An 18,518-nucleotide genomic window follows, 5' to 3' on the forward strand; every position below is an offset into this window, starting at 1 on the left:
TGCACCTGGTGTCACCTGAGCCTCCTGCCCAGCCCCACCCCTGCTGGAGCCACTGGCATGTGGCCCCTCAGGGATGAGGTCTGAGGGATGGTGGGGGCCAGGCTTCCTGCTGCAGCCTGGCTGTGCCCACCTGACCGGAAGGAGCTGGGCGGGGCTCCACCCCAAGTCTGCACCTGGAGAGGCGAGTGCGGTTGCAGGGGCGCCCCACACCGCTCTGCTGGGCCCCTTCTGCAGCATCAGGGAGCCAGGCTCGCGCCGCGCCGGGTGTGTAGAGCCCAGTACGTGGGGCCGGCGCCCAGGCTGAGCCTGGAGGACCTTAGTAGGACAGACAGGCCCAGAGCTGGAGGGCGCGTGGGGACCCGCAGCAAGTCCCTGAGCACCCTCTGTCTGCCGGCACGGAGGCTCCGAGGAAGACGGCACGCAGCGCGCTGGTGGTGGCAGGGTGTCTCCTGCCCGCAGGAGGGGCTCTGGCCCTAACGCCCTTGGGTGGGGTCCGAGGCCCGCGCCTTCTGCCTGTGTGACAGGTGCCTGCTGCTGCTGGCTTCTCAAGGGCGCGCTCTGCCTGGCGGTGGGGGACAGCCCTTCGTGGGAGGGGACAGCTGCTGTGCCGAGCGCTGTGTCCTGAATAGAGTTTATTTTTTCTACAGTTGAACTCTGTTGTAGATTTATGTAAAAATACATCTTTTTCGAAATAAAGATTTTGCGTCTTGTAATTTTGTCCCGTAAGAGCTTGCTTTTTTGGACAGCAGACGTGAGGTTCGTCTTGCTCTGCTGCTGAAGTCTGCAGCAGGACTGCTCAGACTGGACGCTGGATCCCAGGTGTTCGCCCGCACCTGGCTCTTTACTGCCTGCTGAAGCGTGCTGCGAGGGTCATGTCCAGGCCCTCTAGCAGGGTGCCGCTGTCCCAGTGGGCTCCAGCTGCTTTTCCCAGTCTGCAGCTCCGTCTGCCTTCCGGAGGGCTCACGTGGCCAGCATCTCCTGAGTGCAGACATTGTCACCTGTGGTGCTGGGTGTCCCCTCGTGCTGGGCAGGGTGCCCAGCGTGCCCTGCTGTGCTTGGCCTGGGAGCCCCTGGGCTTGAAAGTACTCCCGACTGTAACTGCCGCGCGTTCGTGCGGCGTGTGGCCGGTGTTGCGGTGGCAGAGACGGGACACCCCATCCCCACTGCTACGATGCTGTGCGGGGCCTGCTTGGGCTGCGGCCGCTTGCTTCGGCCACCTGGCTCCCCAGTGCCCCGGGTCCTGTCACCGGCTTCAGGAAGGGCACACATCTTGTGTGCCTGCGACTGCACACCTGAGCAGTTCTCACAAATTTGGCCAGGCGGTCAGGGAATTCACATGGACTCCCCGAACGAGACGGAATACTCACACAGCTCATCCCTGCTAACGCGAGCGTGAAAGAAGTACCTTTCTGTGTGCACCGTAACGAATTCACACGGAATCTGCAAGTGGTGCTTCTCCAGGAGCTGCCGCTGGACTTGCAAGCAAGCTGGCCAGGGCGCGTGGGAAGCGGGCAGGAGCGCCTCAGTGAGCAGGCTGCGCGTGCAGCCCGGTGCGGCCCTGGAGGAGAACGTCTTTGATCGCAGGTCTGATAGAGCAGTGCGTGCGCACTCACGGCTACACCTCTTCTGCAGCCAAGCCGGCGCAGGCACAGGCGTGAGTGACACGGCGCCCGCCCGGCCCTGGGAGGCGACCTCCTAGGAGCAAGGATGGGGTCCGGGGTGAGCTCAGGGGCACGCACGTCTGCCGGCCTGCCCTGCCCGGCGAACGCGAGGCCTTGCGTTGGATTCCGGGTCGTGCCGCGTGCTGCACTGCCTGCGAGAAGGGGCTTTGGACGCGGAAGGTGCGGGGCAGCGGGGCGCGCGTGCTGGGGGTCACAGCGCGTGCGGCCCCGCCCTCCGCCCGGGTGAGCTGCTCAGCCCCGCCCCGCCCCGCGCCGGGCAGGCGTCCTGGGGAGCCCTCCAGGGAGGACCGCCACTGTCGCCACGCAGGGCCACGCAGGGAACGGGACCCGCCGGCGGGCGGAGGAGCAAAAACAGTGGTTAGATGCCACGAAGTAGGTGGCAATGCCTTAACCGTATGCGTGTTGTCAGGCCCGAGGGCCTCTTCCATCCTTGTCAAGGGGAGTGCTAACCTTCTCTCCTTTCATACAACACGACTCAGCCCTGCCCGCGCGCCGTATTTACGGGCCAGCCGCGCCTTCGCCTCTCGCTGATGGCGACTGCCCGCTCCGCGCCGTCGGACTCGCTAGTGCGACGGACTCCCCGCACGAGACGGGATACTTACTCACAGTCATCTTTGTTAACGGAAACGTGCAAGAAGCACTTTTTTTGTGTGTACCATAATGAATTCACAGAGCCAGCCAATCAGAGGCGGAGAACACTGGCCGCCGCGAGCGTCGCGGAGTCCCCCGGAAACAAAACAGGGCGTCCTCGGCGCGGGGACACGCCTCGCTCCCGGCGGGCGGAGGAAGCCTCCGTCTGCGGAAGTGGAAGCGCCTGCGGACGAATCGGCGCGAGCGTCCGCGGGGCGGGGCACGGACTTCCGGGCGCCGCCGCACGCGGGGGACTGTGGGTACCGAGGGGCGGGGACCGCGGCCCGCTCCGCATCCGGGCACGCGCCTCGCCTGTGGGGCTGTGGGTTCGAGTCCCGGTCGCCGGTCTGGGCTCTGTGCTTGCGCAGCCCCTGTCCGAGGGTGGAAGGTCGGTGCTGCGCCGCGGCCGCGCTTCCTGCCCTAGTGCCCGCCCCAGGGGCGTAGGATCAGGCTTCTCCTGGTAGAAAGCCAGTAAGCCAGAGCAGATGCTGCGGCTGCCAGCAGTGTTGGTAAAAGTACCCAACGCTGTTGGGGACGTGTGCGTGGGGCACATGCTTGTGTGCGTGTCTCCCCGTGCACACGCACTCATGCGCGCACATGCAGGCTCATCAACGTGCACACGCGTGTGTATGTAGAGTACTTGTGTCTGCACATGTGTGTAGGTGCACTCACACGTATGCATATGCACATACATCTGTCATGAGTTTTTGCACATTTAGCACACGCAAGAGCGACACACTGGCAAAGTCACTGGAAGGACTGACGGCTCTGGGTGTGACACCGGGGACCCTGACAGGTGTCAGTTCCGGTCTGGGACCAGGGGTCACATCCGTGGAGCTGCACCTCACGTGGGCTCGCAGGGTCTGGCGGGCTGTGCCGTGGTCATCTGGGCTCCTGCCGCCCTGCCTGCGGGCTCTGCCCTCCTGGGCCTCTGGTGCTGCCCCGTCCCCTGTCCATGGCTAGGGGCATGTTACCAGGTGGAAAAGGGAAGAAGCTGGCGGGAGGAGCTCTCCGGTACATAAACCTGCATTTTTCTGTGCGGTAGGAGTGTGGCAGGAGGGGTGGGTGCCATTGTTGGTCGTCTCCTGGCTGGGGGCGGGGGAGGGCTCGGTAGACAAAGAAAACTGAGCCGAGGGAAAAGGCCCAGGGCCCAGCGAGGAGAGGAAGAGAAAGGCAGAGTTGCAAGCCCACTCGCGGCCCCATCTTCCTTTGGCCTCATCCAGGCTGGCAGAGCAAAGGGAGGGGGCCCAGCGCACACTGTCACGCCTGGTGGCTGCAGCCAAATTTGCAGGCACAGGCCGACTTTGGCCCCCTGAAGCCCAGCCGCAGTCCATCCTCCTCTGAGATTTCCCAGGCCTTTGGGCTGCATGGGGTGAGACAGGGTGGGGACTCCAGCCCAGACGGCTAGCCAGCCCCAGAGGTCTTTCTGGGCTCCTGGAAGGACGGCAGAGTCGGCGACAGCTCAGGAATAGCGGAATCCCCAAGAGCACACTGTGTCTTGGAATGGAAGACCTCGGTGACGTAGGATCTTCCTGGGGCCAACAGAGTGGGTGTCCAGAAGGTCGCCATGGCTTAGATGGCCTCCCCAGCTAGAGGCCTGGCCTTGAGGTGTCGGTGGGTTGCCTGTGGGGTGCTTGGGATTAAGGTCTCAGCGCTAGCCAGTGTCTGTGGGGCTGGGATACCTGGTAAGTGAGTTACCCGGGTCCCCCTCCTGGGGCTTCACGCCAGGCGATTCCAGAAGCCTCCACCGGGGGGCAGGAGCGCGCCACTCATGGCTAAGCAGTTGGAAGCCGGGCTGGTCCCCGCCCTGGGCTCGGCTTGGGGACAGAGCCGGAGTGGCAGGGTGGGATTGGGGGGTGCATCAACCCCATTTGCGAGCCTCTGCACCTGGGGAGTGGTGACCTTCTGTCTCTAGCCTCTCTGGTCCTTGCCTCAGTGCCCCTGCAGGGACTGATCTCAGAGCTCCCAAGTGCCCCCCTTGGACTGGGAGGGCTTCCCGGATCCCAGCTGCGGCCATCTCGGTTTCTAGGTGGAGAATCCAGGGCCTGAAGCTGACGTTGGCTGCATCAGCCCCTGTCCTGCTCACTGCAGGCATCCCAAGCAGGCTGGGACAGGCCTGAGAGACCAAGTGACCCCAGCCCTTCCCTGGCGGCTCGCACTTCGTGGACCTGGTCACCTGCCCCGCCGCTGGGTCTATGTCAGTCATGTGCTGTGAATGAAATGGCTGAGAGTGAGGGGCCGGCAAGGGGACGGCTGGTGCTGTGCACGGTGCGTTCCGGCCGCTGTCACAGTGTGGCTGGCGGGGAACGACTCTTGGGCAGCCCTCTGAGGGCTCCGGTGGCTTCGAATGGGACAGCTTGTGTTGCACGGGACTCCAGTGTCCAGGCCAGTGCCGCTTCCACTTGCCGCGGGTCCCAGTGAGATGCGCCGGGGCTCGGGAGCCTGCCCCTGTGTCTGTGGTACCCTGGGCACTGTGGTGCCCGAGGCGGTGTCCCCTCTGCAGGGGCCAGGCCTCTGGCCTAGTTGGCCTTGGGACTGCCCATCTGCTTCTGAGAGAAGACAGTGGCCAAGTCTCTCCTCGGGGGCCTCTATGAATAGGGTGACCCCTGACCCCGGATGTGCAGGAAGCGGGAGGGGACACAGCATTCCCAAGGCCGGCGCTTGGTCAGAGACCTCTCCTGCCACGCTGGCCTCCTCTGGGGTGCTCTGGGGTGCTCTGTTCTCACTGCCAGTGGCCTGGAAGCCCTCTGAGGGTGCCTGCCCTTCCTCTGCATATAAATATCCCACAACTGCTCCCTGGGAGCGTCTTGGGGGCCAGGACAGGGCCCTGGGCCTGCTTGCCCAGCCGGCCCTCCAAGACTGGATGGAGGCTCTTCCGGAAGCTGCTTGGCCGCCTGCTGTCCGGAGGGTGGGGGAGGTCCGGTCCCTCCCTCTCCGTATTTGCAGTGCCCAGCGATGACATTCCTCGCGGGGCACCTGGCCGTGGTCCGTGCGTGTGATATGACTTCCTTCTCGTTTCCTTCCCTTCCCCTCTCCTTCCTACTGGACGTCCTGCTGTGTTCCCTGGGGCACCACTGGCCCCCACCCCTGGTCCCCTCCTCTTCTAAGAGGGGCCCAAATCCCTGTGCCCCAGCACCCCTCTTTTATTTTGTTGTTTAATGTGTTTATACTTCGGGTTTCTCACAGAAGAGGCTCCAAGTCTGGCACGTTTCTGTGGTGCTTGTGGGTGTAGCCCGGGCATGGAGGCGGGGGCATCCTCCATCCTTCACTCGCCTCCCTAGGCTGAGCCATGTGTGGGAAGACGTAGGTGGCAGCCTGGCGGAGCACAGCGCCCCGTCCGGTTTGTGGAGGCCCACCACGGCTCTCTTCACAGAGGCCCTTGTGGCCGCGGAGTGGGCTGGGATGCACAGAGCCTCAGGATGGTGGGGGCACCAGGTGACCACAGTTCACACACGGGGTGTGGCGGGGCAGACACGTCACCAGTGCGTCTTGGGCAGCAGGGCGGGCAGAGCCGGGCTTTAGGCCTGGGGTCCCTGCAGGGAGGTGGGCACAAGGCCTGGGGCAGCCTCCTGGGTGCAGCACCTGGTGGGCACGGCTGGAGCTGAGGCAGGGCCTGGCTCCTGCTGGCCAAGGGGCCTGTGCCAGCTTATACCGTCCGCCAGGAGTCTGTCCGGGGACCAGGAAGCAGGGCAGGGGCCACCACAGCCGGGTGGGTTGGTCCCTTGAGTCAGGAGTCTGAGCTTGGCTTCCTGTAGACAGTGAGGTCCTGCAGGAGGGGAGGCCGGACGCCGCCTCTGCGTGCCTGGCTTTTCTCGGCTCTCCCTAGCGCCCTGGCTCTGACCCCATGACTGTGCCCTTGACCTGTGGTCCCAGCAGCCTCAGCTGTTTCCGGCCCTGCTGAGCCTGGCCGGGTCACATTCACAGCTCCATGCAGGCTGAGCCTGGGCTTGTGCTGCTGATCCAAACCCAGGCGGGGAGCCCTAGGTGCTGCATGGGGGTCCCGGGCTCTGGGAGAGGGGCCCCTGGGTGCCGTGAAGGGGTAAGGATCCCATGAGGAGGTCTTAGGCCCCTCTGCTCTGCACCCTCTTGGGCCACGCAGGCACCCAACCTGCCTCACTCTGTGCCTCACACACCCACGCAGCCAGCAGCCCAGGCAAACCGTGGGGGCCTGGCTATGTGCATGCATGCTCCGCTGCCCAGAGCTCCTCCCCACCCACCTTCCTCCAGGCCCCCCTCTGAGCCCCCATCCTGGACACCTTCCTGAGCCACGCTCACTGGTCACCCCACGTCTGCCGTGCCCCTGCCCAGTGGCCTCATGGCACAGATGGTCTTGGGGTGTCAAGTTCACGTTGGGCAGCTGGGCACAGGTAGAAGATGGATGGCCAGCGGGGCAGGGGCAGAGCAGGCCGGAGCTGCCTCCTGGCTGGGGCCTGGGGGCCCAAGTGGGGGGCCGGGCACAGGTCTCCCTGTGGCGGCTCCTACAGGCTGCTGAGTGCCCGCTGCGTCCCAGGACCCAGGCTATGCCCACAGTGTGTCACGTGGTGACACAGGGCGGACCCGGCCCCATACTCCTCGGGCGGCTGTGTGATCCCTGCGTGAGGGCCAAGCTAGGGAGGGTGAGTGTGGGTCTGACGGGTGCTGCCGGGGTCTGTGCCTCGGGAGAAAGTGCGTCCTCGGGCACACGCCAATCCTCTGGGCAACAGGACACCCGCCGTCTCCTGTGGCCTGCAAGGTATCTGGCGTTGGTGCCCAGGTGCTAAAGGACGGGGCTCAGGGCCAGCAGTGCGTGGCAGGATCTGTAGGCCGGGGTGTGGGGGTCACGGAGGAGACCAAGCTCTGACCTGCAGAACAGCCGAGAAGACGCCGAGCACACAGAGACCACGGAAGGGGGTGGGAGCTGGGCCGGCATGAGCAAAGGTCCTGGGGTGGAAACGAGCTGGCCAGGGCGGTCGGGAGGAGGGCACGCCTGCCCCGTCCTTCTAGAGGGGTTGGCCTGGTCCCTCCTGTCACCCATCCTAGGGAGTTCCAGCTCCTTCCCACCACAGCTGCCTGGTGTCCACTTGTCCTTTGCTGTCCCAGGCACGGCACTCCCGTCCCCAGGGCCTTGGTGTCACCCTTGCCCCCACAGCCCCTCTCTGTCCCCATGGCGTGAGCTGCCGCAGCCGAGTCCCTTGGATTCACGCTCTCGCCCTCCTGAGATGGCCTGCTGGGCAGCTCCCCTGGCCAGCCGAGACACTGGGTGGGCTCTCTCTGGCTGTCCCTGTGGGCCTCACCACCGTCCCTGCCAAGACCCGGCCCTGGCGGGCATCCCATGGGCCGTTTCCACTTCTTCCCCTCTCCATGCTGAGGGACAGGGCAGGCCCAGGCCTCAGACACCAGCAGCTTCTCCGGCCAACACTGCCCCGCAGCCCCTCCGGCTGTGTCCACTGTGCCCGCCATCTCTGGCTCACCCTTGTAAGTCACATAGCTCCGTGGCATGGCTGTGGCTGCTTCCTGGCTCTGCGCTTGGGGACCCTCTGTGCCACTCCCACGGGGTCTCCTGTTCAGGAGGTGGCCTAGGGTCCTGTGCAGGGGTGGGGGTGTGGGAGGGAGGAAGACAGAGCCAGAGGGGTAGGCAGGGCAGGACGGCCCTGGGCCAGTGTGCAGGGAGAGGAGAGGCGGCAGGAGGGCGGCAGGGACCCAGCCAGCACTGCCCGCGGACTCCTGGCCTGGGGGCCCTCCTGAGGCCGCAGCGCCTGGTGGTTGGAGGCAGGTGTGGTGCTTCAGGTGCCGTGTCACCCACATCTCGGGGCCGGCCTCTCAGGAGATGTGGCTGGCAGCACTGGCCACACAGCTCTGGTTTCCCCTCCAAGCCAGGGCAGTGGGCTCAGGTGTCACCTGCAGCTCTAGGCGAGCCGGGAGGCCCAGGATGTGACAGTCCGCACCCAGAGTTCCTGACAGCCAGGGCGCAGGGAGCAGGTCCTTGGCATCTGTGGTTACATACAAGGAGGAGGGACGGGGCAGCTGGAAGGAGGAAAGCATGGAGGGGTGCTGCCTGGGACGCTGGCGTGGGGCTGCGCATCTGCCCGTGCTGTGCTGGGGCGTGTCCGCAGCTGTGGGGGGTGTGTGTGGTTGGCGTGTGCCTGGGTGGTATGTGTTGAGTGTCTGTGCCTGTGCGGTGAGCTGTGGTTGTGTGCGCTTGAGTGTGTGCGCATGTGCTCCTCGTGTGCGTGTGTACACCTATGCGCATGTGCTCAAATGTGTATGGTGTGTGCTGGTGTGTGTGTGCACCTGTGCGTGTGTGTTCTCCTGGTGTGTGTGCATGTGTGCATGTGTGTGTGCTCCTGGTGTGTGTGTGCTCCTGGTGTGCATGCACTTGTGTGTGTGCAGGCCGTGGGGTCATCTGGGCCCTGGTGCCCACCCACCAGCCCTCACGCTCTTGCATATATATATATATATATATATATATATATATATTTTTTTTTTTTTTCCCCCATGTATTGAGTGTGGGGCCTACAGGGTCTCACTACACAGAGTGGACTCGTAGTGATTGGCCTGTTTTCAGCCTCCCAGGTGCTGGGATTACAGTCACGTGCCTCCACACCCAGTCTCAGTTGATGTCTCAGTGTGCCCTGGGGGCAGGGCCAGTGTGGCACGCCGGGCATCGACCCCAGTCCCTGCGCTCTGCCTAAGCAGGTGCTTTAGTCCCCTGAGCTATCTGGCCGGCCCCTTACTCTTGCTCTTCTATTCCCCCCTCACAGTTGAACACTAAGACGGGAGCTACAAGAAAGGCTCCTTCCCACTGGTGACAGGTGGGGGACATCTCCCGTGGCCAGCACACACAGACAGACACACAGACACATGGACAGACAGACACACAGAGAGACTCATGGATGGACAGACACAAGCAGATGCCCTCCTGTTCCTGGAGCAGAGGTGAGTGCAGGGCTCCCCCTTGGGACCTGGGGGACAGGCTCGTCCTCTGCAGCGCAGGCCGGAGATGCACCCCTTCCCCTCCGCCTCGTGCTGCCCGGCGCTAGCACTGGGGCTGCGGCATCTGCGGCTGCGCACGGGGTGGGGAGTGCTTTCCGTTTGTGCTCACGTCGGCCTGCGGCTTGCTGCTGGGCTGCAGCGTGCACCTGGCCGTCGAGCCTCCCCTCCCCGGGCGCTGTCGCGTGGTGCTGTGGAGAGCCCTGCGCGTGTTAATAGTATGAGATGCCTCTCACCCAAAGGGTCACAGCCTGTCCCGGGTCTGAGGCCCTCGGCTCCCCGCTGAGTGGTGGGTACATGGTGACCTCCCAGGCTGCCGTCTGTCAGGCAGGAGTCACATGGTGATGCAGCCCGGGGAGCAGGTGGTGTGGGGACAGTGGCTCTGAGCCAGATGTGGTCACTGCACGGCCCAGGTGACTGCTGCCTTCCTTGACCCTTCCTGGAAACCCGGCTGTGGCCGGGCAGGGTCACCCCCACCCCCTGCCAGCTTTCCTGGGACAACCTGCTGCCCAAACAGAGATTGCATGTTCTCTGCGGAAAGTCAACAAGATGTGTGTGAGTGTGTGTATGTGGACATGTGTGTGTACAAGGGGGCAGGGGGACAAAAGTCAAAGTCATCCAGGGAGCAGTTTTTAGAAAGCCTTACTCCTTAAAAATCCACTTCCTCCTGCATCTGGCAGCCAGTGTCAGGCACCCTCCCTGACAGCTGTGCTCTGGCAGGGTCCTCGAGGGCCCCCTCGAGGTGGAGGAGCCCAGCCAGGGCCTGGGGCCTTGCTGTGCTGCCGGGCTGGTCTCCACACGTGCTCTGAAGCGATCGTCTGGTCTGTCTTCTGAGTAGCTGGGACCAGGGCGAGGGACCTCCTCGAGGGCCTGAGCCCCTCAGAAGTAGCAGGACCTCTCCCCAGTATGGTGGGCCCAAGCAGCTCTGCTTTGTTCCAGGTGGGGCCCTGGGGGTGGCCCGCTGACACTGCACTTGGGGGGTCCGAGGTCCAGGCCCAGGAAGTGAGAGGCTGAGAGGGACAGGAGTGTCACAGTGTGCCTGGGTCACAGACACGGCTCTGCTGTGCTTTGCCTTGTGAGATGGGCTGGGGACCCCAGGACAGGGCTGCTGCTGCAGGACAGTCCCACACTTTGGATCTGTCCCCAGGGCGCAGAGGTGGGTGGCCAGAGCAGGTGTGGCTGTGACACCTGTGAGGGTCACTGTCACCTTTCCTGGGAGGTGACGAGTCAGACAAGAATTCTGCCCACGGCCCAGTTGGTCCGTCTGTGTGACAGGCTGGTGTCCAGGCCCCAGGCACTCTGGTCCTCAGGGCAGAGCCCGGCCCTGGGCTCGGGCTCCATTCCACCTTCTGCTGGGCCATGAGTGCCCAGCCTTGGTGTCCGCTCTGTCAGTGGGTCCAGGAGCCCTGGGTGTCTGTGCCACACATTGTCACAGGAGCCTTGGGCAGCACTGTCCCCATGTCCCGAGTGCTCATACCTGCTTGCCACGGGACTCTGCACCCCTGGGCCATGCGGGGGAGCAGCCCTGGGGCTCTGGTGGCCACAGATTTCCCAGGTGGGCAGTGGGACGGGGGTGACCCAGGGAGGGCTGTCCTGGAGTCCCCGGGCAGGAGAGACCAAGCCCATTGTCCCACGTGGAGAAGGTGTCCTGACCCACAGCCTGGCCCCTCAGGCTGGTGGTGGCCACAGGGACCCTCTCCTGTGTCCAGTACTTTGAGGTGCCTGGAGCACCTGGGTTTCCTCCCCTGCTTCCAGCTCAGAATTCAATGAATCAATGGGAGAAATCTCTCGCGTGGCGCCTCTCAGGCCGCAGGCCCTCACAAGATTGATGAGCGCAAGCATCCATCTCTGGGCCCCGCACCTCCGAAAACAGGGCACTTTTTCAGATTGAATTGCTGCTGCACGCCTGCCCGGTGTAAACAACGGAGAAGGAGTAACGCAGGAGATTTGTTACCGCGGGCAGCCGCTGTGCACTTCCGTCTGCTGTGGCGCCGTTGGAGGGGCCTGGGGAGCGGGGCAGGGAGTGGGGAGGGGATGCAGCCAGCTGGTGGCAGCCTGGCCCAGCACGAGCGGAAGGACGCGCGTGCCAGTGGTGACCTGGTGGGGTTTGTTTTCTTGGGCTGTGGGGAGGGCAGTGGGGCTGGGGCTGTTGGCCTGGTAGCCCTGGGCGGTGACCTGGGCCCCAGCACGCTGCCTGGACCCTCCTTCCAGGGCAAAGTGGGCACCATGGGCCCACACACTAGGCACCTGCAGGTGCAGTACCTGGAGCCCTGGGCCTCAACCAGGGGCCTGGAGGCCAGGTGGAGGCTGGGACAGGCGGGACTCTCCCCGTAGCTGGCCCTTCCTGCGGCTCCTTGCAGGGTCTCAGCCGGATTGTGCCCTGCTGTGTCCCGGCCCCCTCTTGGCCCAGCCCTGCCTTCTCCTCCTTACCTCAGCACCCTCTCAGTGCCCTCTGTCAGCTGAGGGGCTTGAGCACTGCACCAGGTGAGATCCCAAAGGCAGGAGCCGGGAGAGGTGGCACATGCCTATAATCCCAGCATTAGGGAGGCTGAGGCAGGAGGATCACTGCGAGCTTGGGACCAGCCTGGGCTACAAAGTGAGCTTAAGGCCAGCCTGAACTACATAACGAGAACCTGATTTTCATTTTGTCTCTCTCTCTCTCTCTCTCTCTCTCTCTCTCTCTCTCTCTCTCTCTCCCCCCAAAGCCCTCATAAAAACAAAATGGATGTTAGTGTCAGTAATGACTTAATGACTTCGTCACTCAACTTGCCACCTGATGGCCCTTGGCCTCCACACAGAGCGGGCTCACACGGGGTTTCTACCCCAGGCCTCTGCGATCTAAGCCGTCCTCACCTGCAGTGTTTCCAGGCAGTGCCCATGGCCAGCGTGGCCCCTGTGGTCACCTCTAGGTCTCTCAAGGCATGGGTGCCCCTTGGTCTGCGACACAGCTGTCACTGGCCGGCTGTCCCTTTACAGATGAGGGCTGGCACCCTGCGGGGGCTCAGAGGAGGCTGAAGCCCACGGCCAAGGCTGGAGCTCCAGCTGCCCTTGCTCTGTGGTTGGCTGGGGGGGGTTCTCGAGCCTTTGAGGGGGACACCAGGCCCTGCAGTGGGCATGAGGGTGGCACTGTAACCTCTGTCAGCGGCACTGCTTATGGGCAGAACCGGGGCCCTCTGTGTGGCTTTAGTCCCTTGCCTGCCCTGGAGTAGGGGCTGGGGGCAGTGAGCTGGGGCTGCTAATTCTGCAGCTGGCGATGCCCACTCCTGTTGGCCACTGCATCCTGCCCTCCTCCAGGGGACCCATGCTCTAGGAAAGCACGCAGCTAGGGCTGCAGGGCGCAGAGGTGCCCACAGCCCAGCTAGGCACCTGGCCGGGCTTCCTGGGGGAGGCGGCTGCATCAGGCTGAGTGGGCTGGACCTGCGGGCGGGCCTTCGGATGCTGTGATGCACAGGCAGGCTGGAGGGCTCCGGGTGGGGACAGGCACGTCAGAGCTGGGCTTTGCCCTTGGTGGATGGCAAGCAGCCTGGTGGCCGTGGATGTGGCAGGGACTGGAGGGGGGTCCTGAGAGGGCTGCTGCTCTGAACGGACACCTGGGGAGGCTCCCTCTCAGTCCCTCCTTCAGCAGGTGTGAAGCTTCCAGAAGTCATGCCTAGCTCTTGTCCCCTTCCTGAAGAAGAGGCCGAGCTCCATCCTATGCCTGGTGAGGACCCACAGGGTTCTGGCTCTTGGTCCCCATTCCAGTCCAGATCAGCTGGCCTTCAAGAGCCCAAGGCGGAGGCCAGAACCTGGGCCCGGCCTGTAGTGCTGGGGGCAGTGCGGTGGGCAAGATCCCGCTGCCTGTGGGTTTCAGGTGGCCATCGGTGGATGATTCAACCCTGCGGCAGGCGGCAGCTGCAGTGGGCTCTTGAGTTAAGTGTGGCTAATTTGGTCCAAGAACAAGATGCGCTGGTGAGTTCTGCACCTTGGCGATGACAGGAAAGCGTCCAAGGCCCCGCTGGCCTCCAGGGCTTCCAGGACATGAGGCCAGCAGCAGCTGCTGGGAGGAGGCCTGGGTGTGGGGTCGGGGCCAGGCTTGGGCAGCAAAGCCACTTCCTCCAGCTGGGGCAGCGAGGGGGCGGGTGAAACCACCTCAGCCATCTCCTCCCCAGTGCAGTGACAGTGACGGGCTAGGGCACCAGCGGAGGCTGGCGATGGCCTTTGGTGGTCCTGGAGCTGTCCCTCTCAGGCCATCCTGTATGCTTGCTGGTTGAGCCATGAGCCAAGTGGCCCTTGGGGGCCTGGAGGTGCCCGGGCACCAGGAAGGCTGGGCCTAGTGCCAGCGGAATGGAAGAGGGGCTGAGCGGGACGGAAGCCGTCTGTCCTCTGAGCTGGGGACAGTGTGGGCCTCAGCTAGACTGCAGAGTCCCCAGTGGTGTCTCTCGGGCTTAGTCGCTTTCTTGGATGGAACACCCAACAGCCACTACTTAAAGGTGGCTATGGAGAGCCCTTCGGGTCCTCGTTGTGGCCCAGGAGGTTTATACTTGCAATCCCATGGGAAGGTATTGGAATCCTAGCGGGTTCATGCCAGCCTACCACATCCAGCGCGACGCATGGCGACAGTGAAGAGCTGTGGGGGGCCAAGGGGGCCGAGTCCAGCTAGGGCGCCGCGCCGCGCAGGAGGCCGGAGCCACCACTGCAACGAGCAGAGCGAGGGGTCTGCAGAAAGCGGGTCTGCACAACGACCCCAGCTGGGGCGCGCCTGGTGTTCCGGGGCGGCGCGTCCGTCAGCTCTGCTGCGTGCTTGCTGCGTCCCGCGATGTCGCGGCCTCTTACCTCGAGGCTCATCCCAGCTGGGCGCGGAGCACGCTCTCCCTCGCGCCCCTCGCACGCTGCTTGAGGCCACGCCGGCCTGCCGCCTTGCTCCGAAGGCTGCGCGTCAGCGCCGCGGCGGGACGCTTTGCATCCACGCGGAAGATGCGAGCCGCGCGTAGCAACACGGCCAGCTCTGTGCGTAGCAACGCGTGGAAACAGGGCCGGGCTCAGCCAGAGCGGAGCCTCCTGCCCCTCCTGCAAGGAAAGCCGCCCAGGTGGGCCTGCGCAGGTGGAGAGGCTTGTTTTGGCTGCGTCTTTAGTCCATGGTTGGTCCGCTAAAGGAAGGCCAGCAAGGTGGTGAGCCTGGTGGAGCGGAGCGGCTCACATCACGGCCAGCGGAAGGGCGGAGAGAAGAGCAGCCAGCAAAGACCTACTCTCACAGGCCACGCCCCGGGGGGGCTGCCTCTTCTGGCAGGCCCCGCCTCCTGGCTGACCAGCTGGGTCCTGCTGTCCAATCACCTTCCAGACGCACAAGGCCCCGCCTCCTAAGTCGGCTACTGGGCCCCGCGGTCCAATCACCTTCCAGACGCACAAAGCCCCGCCTCCTAAGCCAGCTACTGGGCCCCGCGGTCCAATCACCTTCCAGATGCACAAGGCCCCGCCTCCTAAGCCAGCTACTGGGCCCCGCCATCCAATCACCTTTCAGACACTCCAGCTGGCGGGTATGGCACCCTCCTGTCCCCTTATCCCATTGGCACAGAGCCACGCAGTTACTACAGGGAAGCAGCTGAATGCAAGGCAAGCTGCAAAGCGTGCGGAGTGGAACCGATATGCACAATAGAACCGTGTTAGGAATGAAACACAGTAGGTTGTCTTTTGTGTGTGATACACTAAAACAATAAAGGCAAATCAATAGCAGTAAGTACTTATTAAAAAAAGGAATTCATCGATCGAAATACTCACCTGGAAAGCTTCAAAGTGGAGAAGATTAAACTCAAGGCGAGGGGCTGGTGAGATGGCTCAGAGGTCTAAAGCACCTACTTAGAACAAGCTAATCCAAGCTAATCCAAGCAAAGCACAGGGACCGCGGTTCAATCCCCCAGCACCACATGCCAGCCAGCCCCGCCCCCTGGTGGGCTGAGCTGGCCACACACACACACACACACACACACACACACACTAAATAAATAAAATTAAAAAAAAAACAAAAACAACTCAAGGCGAACGGAGGGAAACAGTAAAGATTCAAGTAATAAGCCATGATCTCGGTGAGGTGGGGTACACCTGTATTCCCAGTACTTGGGAGGCTGAGGCAGGAGGACTGCCGCAGATCTCAGGCTACCCTGGACGACCTAGCAGACCATATCTTAAAAAAAGAAGAAGAAAAACCCCGAAGACCACCCACAAAACCGCCCTAACAAAGCCGGGCTGCTGCAGCGTCCCCGACAGCCACCACAGCCACCGCCCGGAGCCCGGTGCAGCGGCACCTAGGCTCGCTCCCGCCCTCCTTTCTATCTACTCCACGCAAGCTCGCACCGCGGAGCCAGTTTCTCTCCCACTTTACTTCTTCAAATAAACTTTGCCACTGCAAACTCCCCACCCCAAGTCCCCTGAAAACAACCCCAAAAACCCCAAGCCCAAATCTGCAACCCAACAACAACAAAGAGTGAACATTCACACAATAAGATAAGGAAGCAATAACAAAAAAATAAAAGGAAACCAAACTCCTTTTTTACAAACATAAAATCTTAAAATCGTTCATTTATTTCTCTGTTCAGTGCAGGGGCTTGCTGCACAGGTTAGACTCAGCGAGGCCGGCCGAACCTCGGTCCTTGCACTTGCCAGGCAGGCGCTTAGACCACTGAGCTATCTCCCCAGCCCCAAAGCTGCTTCTATGAAAAGATTAATGAAGCTCTGATCAGACTGACCAAGAAAAAACAAATAGAAAAGACACAAGTTACCAAGATCAGGAAGGAGGCAAGAACTTCCTTTACTGACACAACAGCTACTACATGGATAATAAATATCCTGCGCTATTCAATGTCCACACAGCTCAGAATTGAGAAGAAATCGCCAAGCACTTCGAAAGACTATTGCCAGAGGTTTCTCAGGAAATAATAGATGGTTACACATAGTAAGGAAGTATAATTTGTTGTTAAAAGTCTTCCAACGAGGGGCCGGGAGATGGCTCAGCAGAATAAGGGCTTGCTTGGCAAGCGCAAGGGTCTGAGTTCAATCCCCGGTTCTGGAAATAAATAAATAAATAATCTCCCAACAAGAACATATTCTGGGTTTACATGACATTTCTGACATTTCTAACAAATACATAGAAAAAAAAGCCAATTATTATTATTATTATCATTATGGTATGTATTTGGTAATGGGTCTCACTTCTCGGCCCCTGCACTTGCCTAAGCAGGCACTTGGTCCGCTGAGCTATCCCCTACACGCCAATTAGTACACACTCTCTTTCAGCCAGGGAAGAGGAGGGGACAGCTGGCCAACTTTTTTTTGCTGGAGACAACACGGCGGCCCTTTGGTTCAGGACCGGCTTTGCTTGGCTGCATCTTGCTTTGTTTGAGACTCTGAAGTGGGCGAGGAACATGACCTCCACCATCCTCCTGGGGTGGGGGATGAACTCCGCTGGCGAACTGAGGCACCACTGTGTTTTCACTTTTATATTTGTTCATTGCATTTTTAAGGACAGGATCTACAGGGTCTCACTACGTAGATCCGACTCCTAGAGATCCTCCTGTTTCCAGCCTCCCAAGAGCTGGGGTTACAGGCGCGTGCCACCACGCCCAGCCTCAGTCGCCGTCTCAGCGTGTCCCAGGGGCAGGGCCGGCACAGCATAAGGCACCACTGTATTGCCAGGACACTAGAGCCAGCCCAAGTGTCATAAGGGAACTGCAGGTGACACCCTTTGCAGGCAGGGACACAGAAGTCCTTCATAAAACACCAGCAGATCAAACCCAGCCAAATGCCAAGCAGAGGCCAGTTAACGGGGAGGGAGATGGGGGCTCTCAAAGGGGGGATCAAGAGGTGGGGGAGGCGGAGAAGTGGAAAGGGGATGGGGAAAGGTCAGAGCCGTGGCCTGTGCGTGTCCCGGCGCCGCTCGCGAGGTGAGCATTGTTTACTGCAGGTACGGAGTAGTAAAAGGAACCCAAACCGAAATCCAGCTAAAAGTAAAAAGGATAATACTGTAGATCAATGAAGTTTGTACCGGAATGCAATTTGAATTTCACATTCAACAATCAACCCCCAGGGCTGGGGACGTTGTTCTGCGGCACAGTGCCTCCCTGGTTTCAGGGCCACACGGCATGCAGCACCAGGATCAAACCCGGGGCTTTGCGCTTGCCAGGCAGGTGCTTAGGCTGCCGGGCTCTCTCTTCCTCTTCCTCTTCCTCTTCCATGTCTCGGCTCTGCCAGGCCGCTCTCCTTCCGGCTGAGTTCTGGGACCAGCTGGCTGACTCTGGCAAACAGTCCTGCTGCATCTTGATCGGCCTCAAATGCGGAGATGATGTCCCTCATAAGCAGGGCTCTCCCAGCCGCGAAGGCAGAGATTGTGTTTCCGCACACGCGTCTCATACGTGTCTGGCTGGATCTGAGCCTGCGTAGGGTGGTGCTCTGGTAAATGCGCGGTCGGTCTCGAATTCCGATTCCCAGTGACCTGTCTCAAGCACGTAGTGCTCTAATCACGTCTGGGCGCGTCCCGACCCTCTGTCCCATCTCGCCATCTTGCTGATTGGTTCTGGTAACTCTTTCAAGGAGTCTCAGATTTCCTTACGCACAGTCGCTGGACTGAGAATAGAAACACTTCCATTCCTCCCTCCACAGCCTCTAGATGTCACGTTTCTTTTCTCTTCTCCTTGCCCCTGCCTGGGTCCCCAGGACAGTGCTATCCAGGAGAGGTGACTCCATGTGTCCCTGTTTTGCCCCTGACTTGGAGCAATGTGCCATCCCTGTGAACGATAATAGCTATGGATTTTTTTTTTTTTTGGTCTGGTTCAGGCTTCCTTAAGGGCGGGTCTGGTAAGGCCTGAGGAACCGGGGATGGAGCCCCAGTACCCTGCGCCTGACTGCATTTGCATAAGCAGGCACTTAAACAGCTGAGCTAACCGGCAGGCCCCCAGTAGCTATCGATGTGTTGAAGATGCCTTCCATGAGGTGGAAGATGTCCTGTCTATTACTTGTTTGCTAAGGAGTTTTTATCAAGTGATGTTGACTTTGGTCAAATGTTTCTTTTAAAAAAATTCTATGGCATGATAAAAGGTTTTTCTTCTTTTTAACCTGTTGATTTGATGATCTAGTTGATTTTTTTTTTTTTTTTGAGACAGGGTCTTCTATGAAATTGAGGTTGGCCTTGAACTCATGGCCATCCTCCTGTCTCAGCCTCCCCAGTGCTGGGATTACAGGCCACACCACCACGGCACTATTTGATTTAGA

At 61.3% G+C, this 18,518-nt stretch overlaps 1 non-coding gene across 1 annotated transcript; it reads right to left on the minus strand.

Moving 5' to 3' along the window:
- Positions 1 to 2,028: 2,028 nt before the first annotated feature.
- LOC111812433 lies at positions 2,029 to 2,154 on the minus strand. The gene has a single exon (XR_002817947.1). It is a non-coding gene; the product is annotated as a U6atac minor spliceosomal RNA (small nuclear RNA).
- Between the last annotated feature and the right edge of the window lie 16,364 nt (positions 2,155 to 18,518).

The sequence above is a fragment of the Octodon degus genome, unplaced genomic scaffold (assembly GCF_000260255.1).
Source record: "Octodon degus isolate 3935 unplaced genomic scaffold, OctDeg1.0 scaffold00123, whole genome shotgun sequence".
NCBI classification, from domain to species: domain Eukaryota; kingdom Metazoa; phylum Chordata; class Mammalia; order Rodentia; family Octodontidae; genus Octodon; species Octodon degus.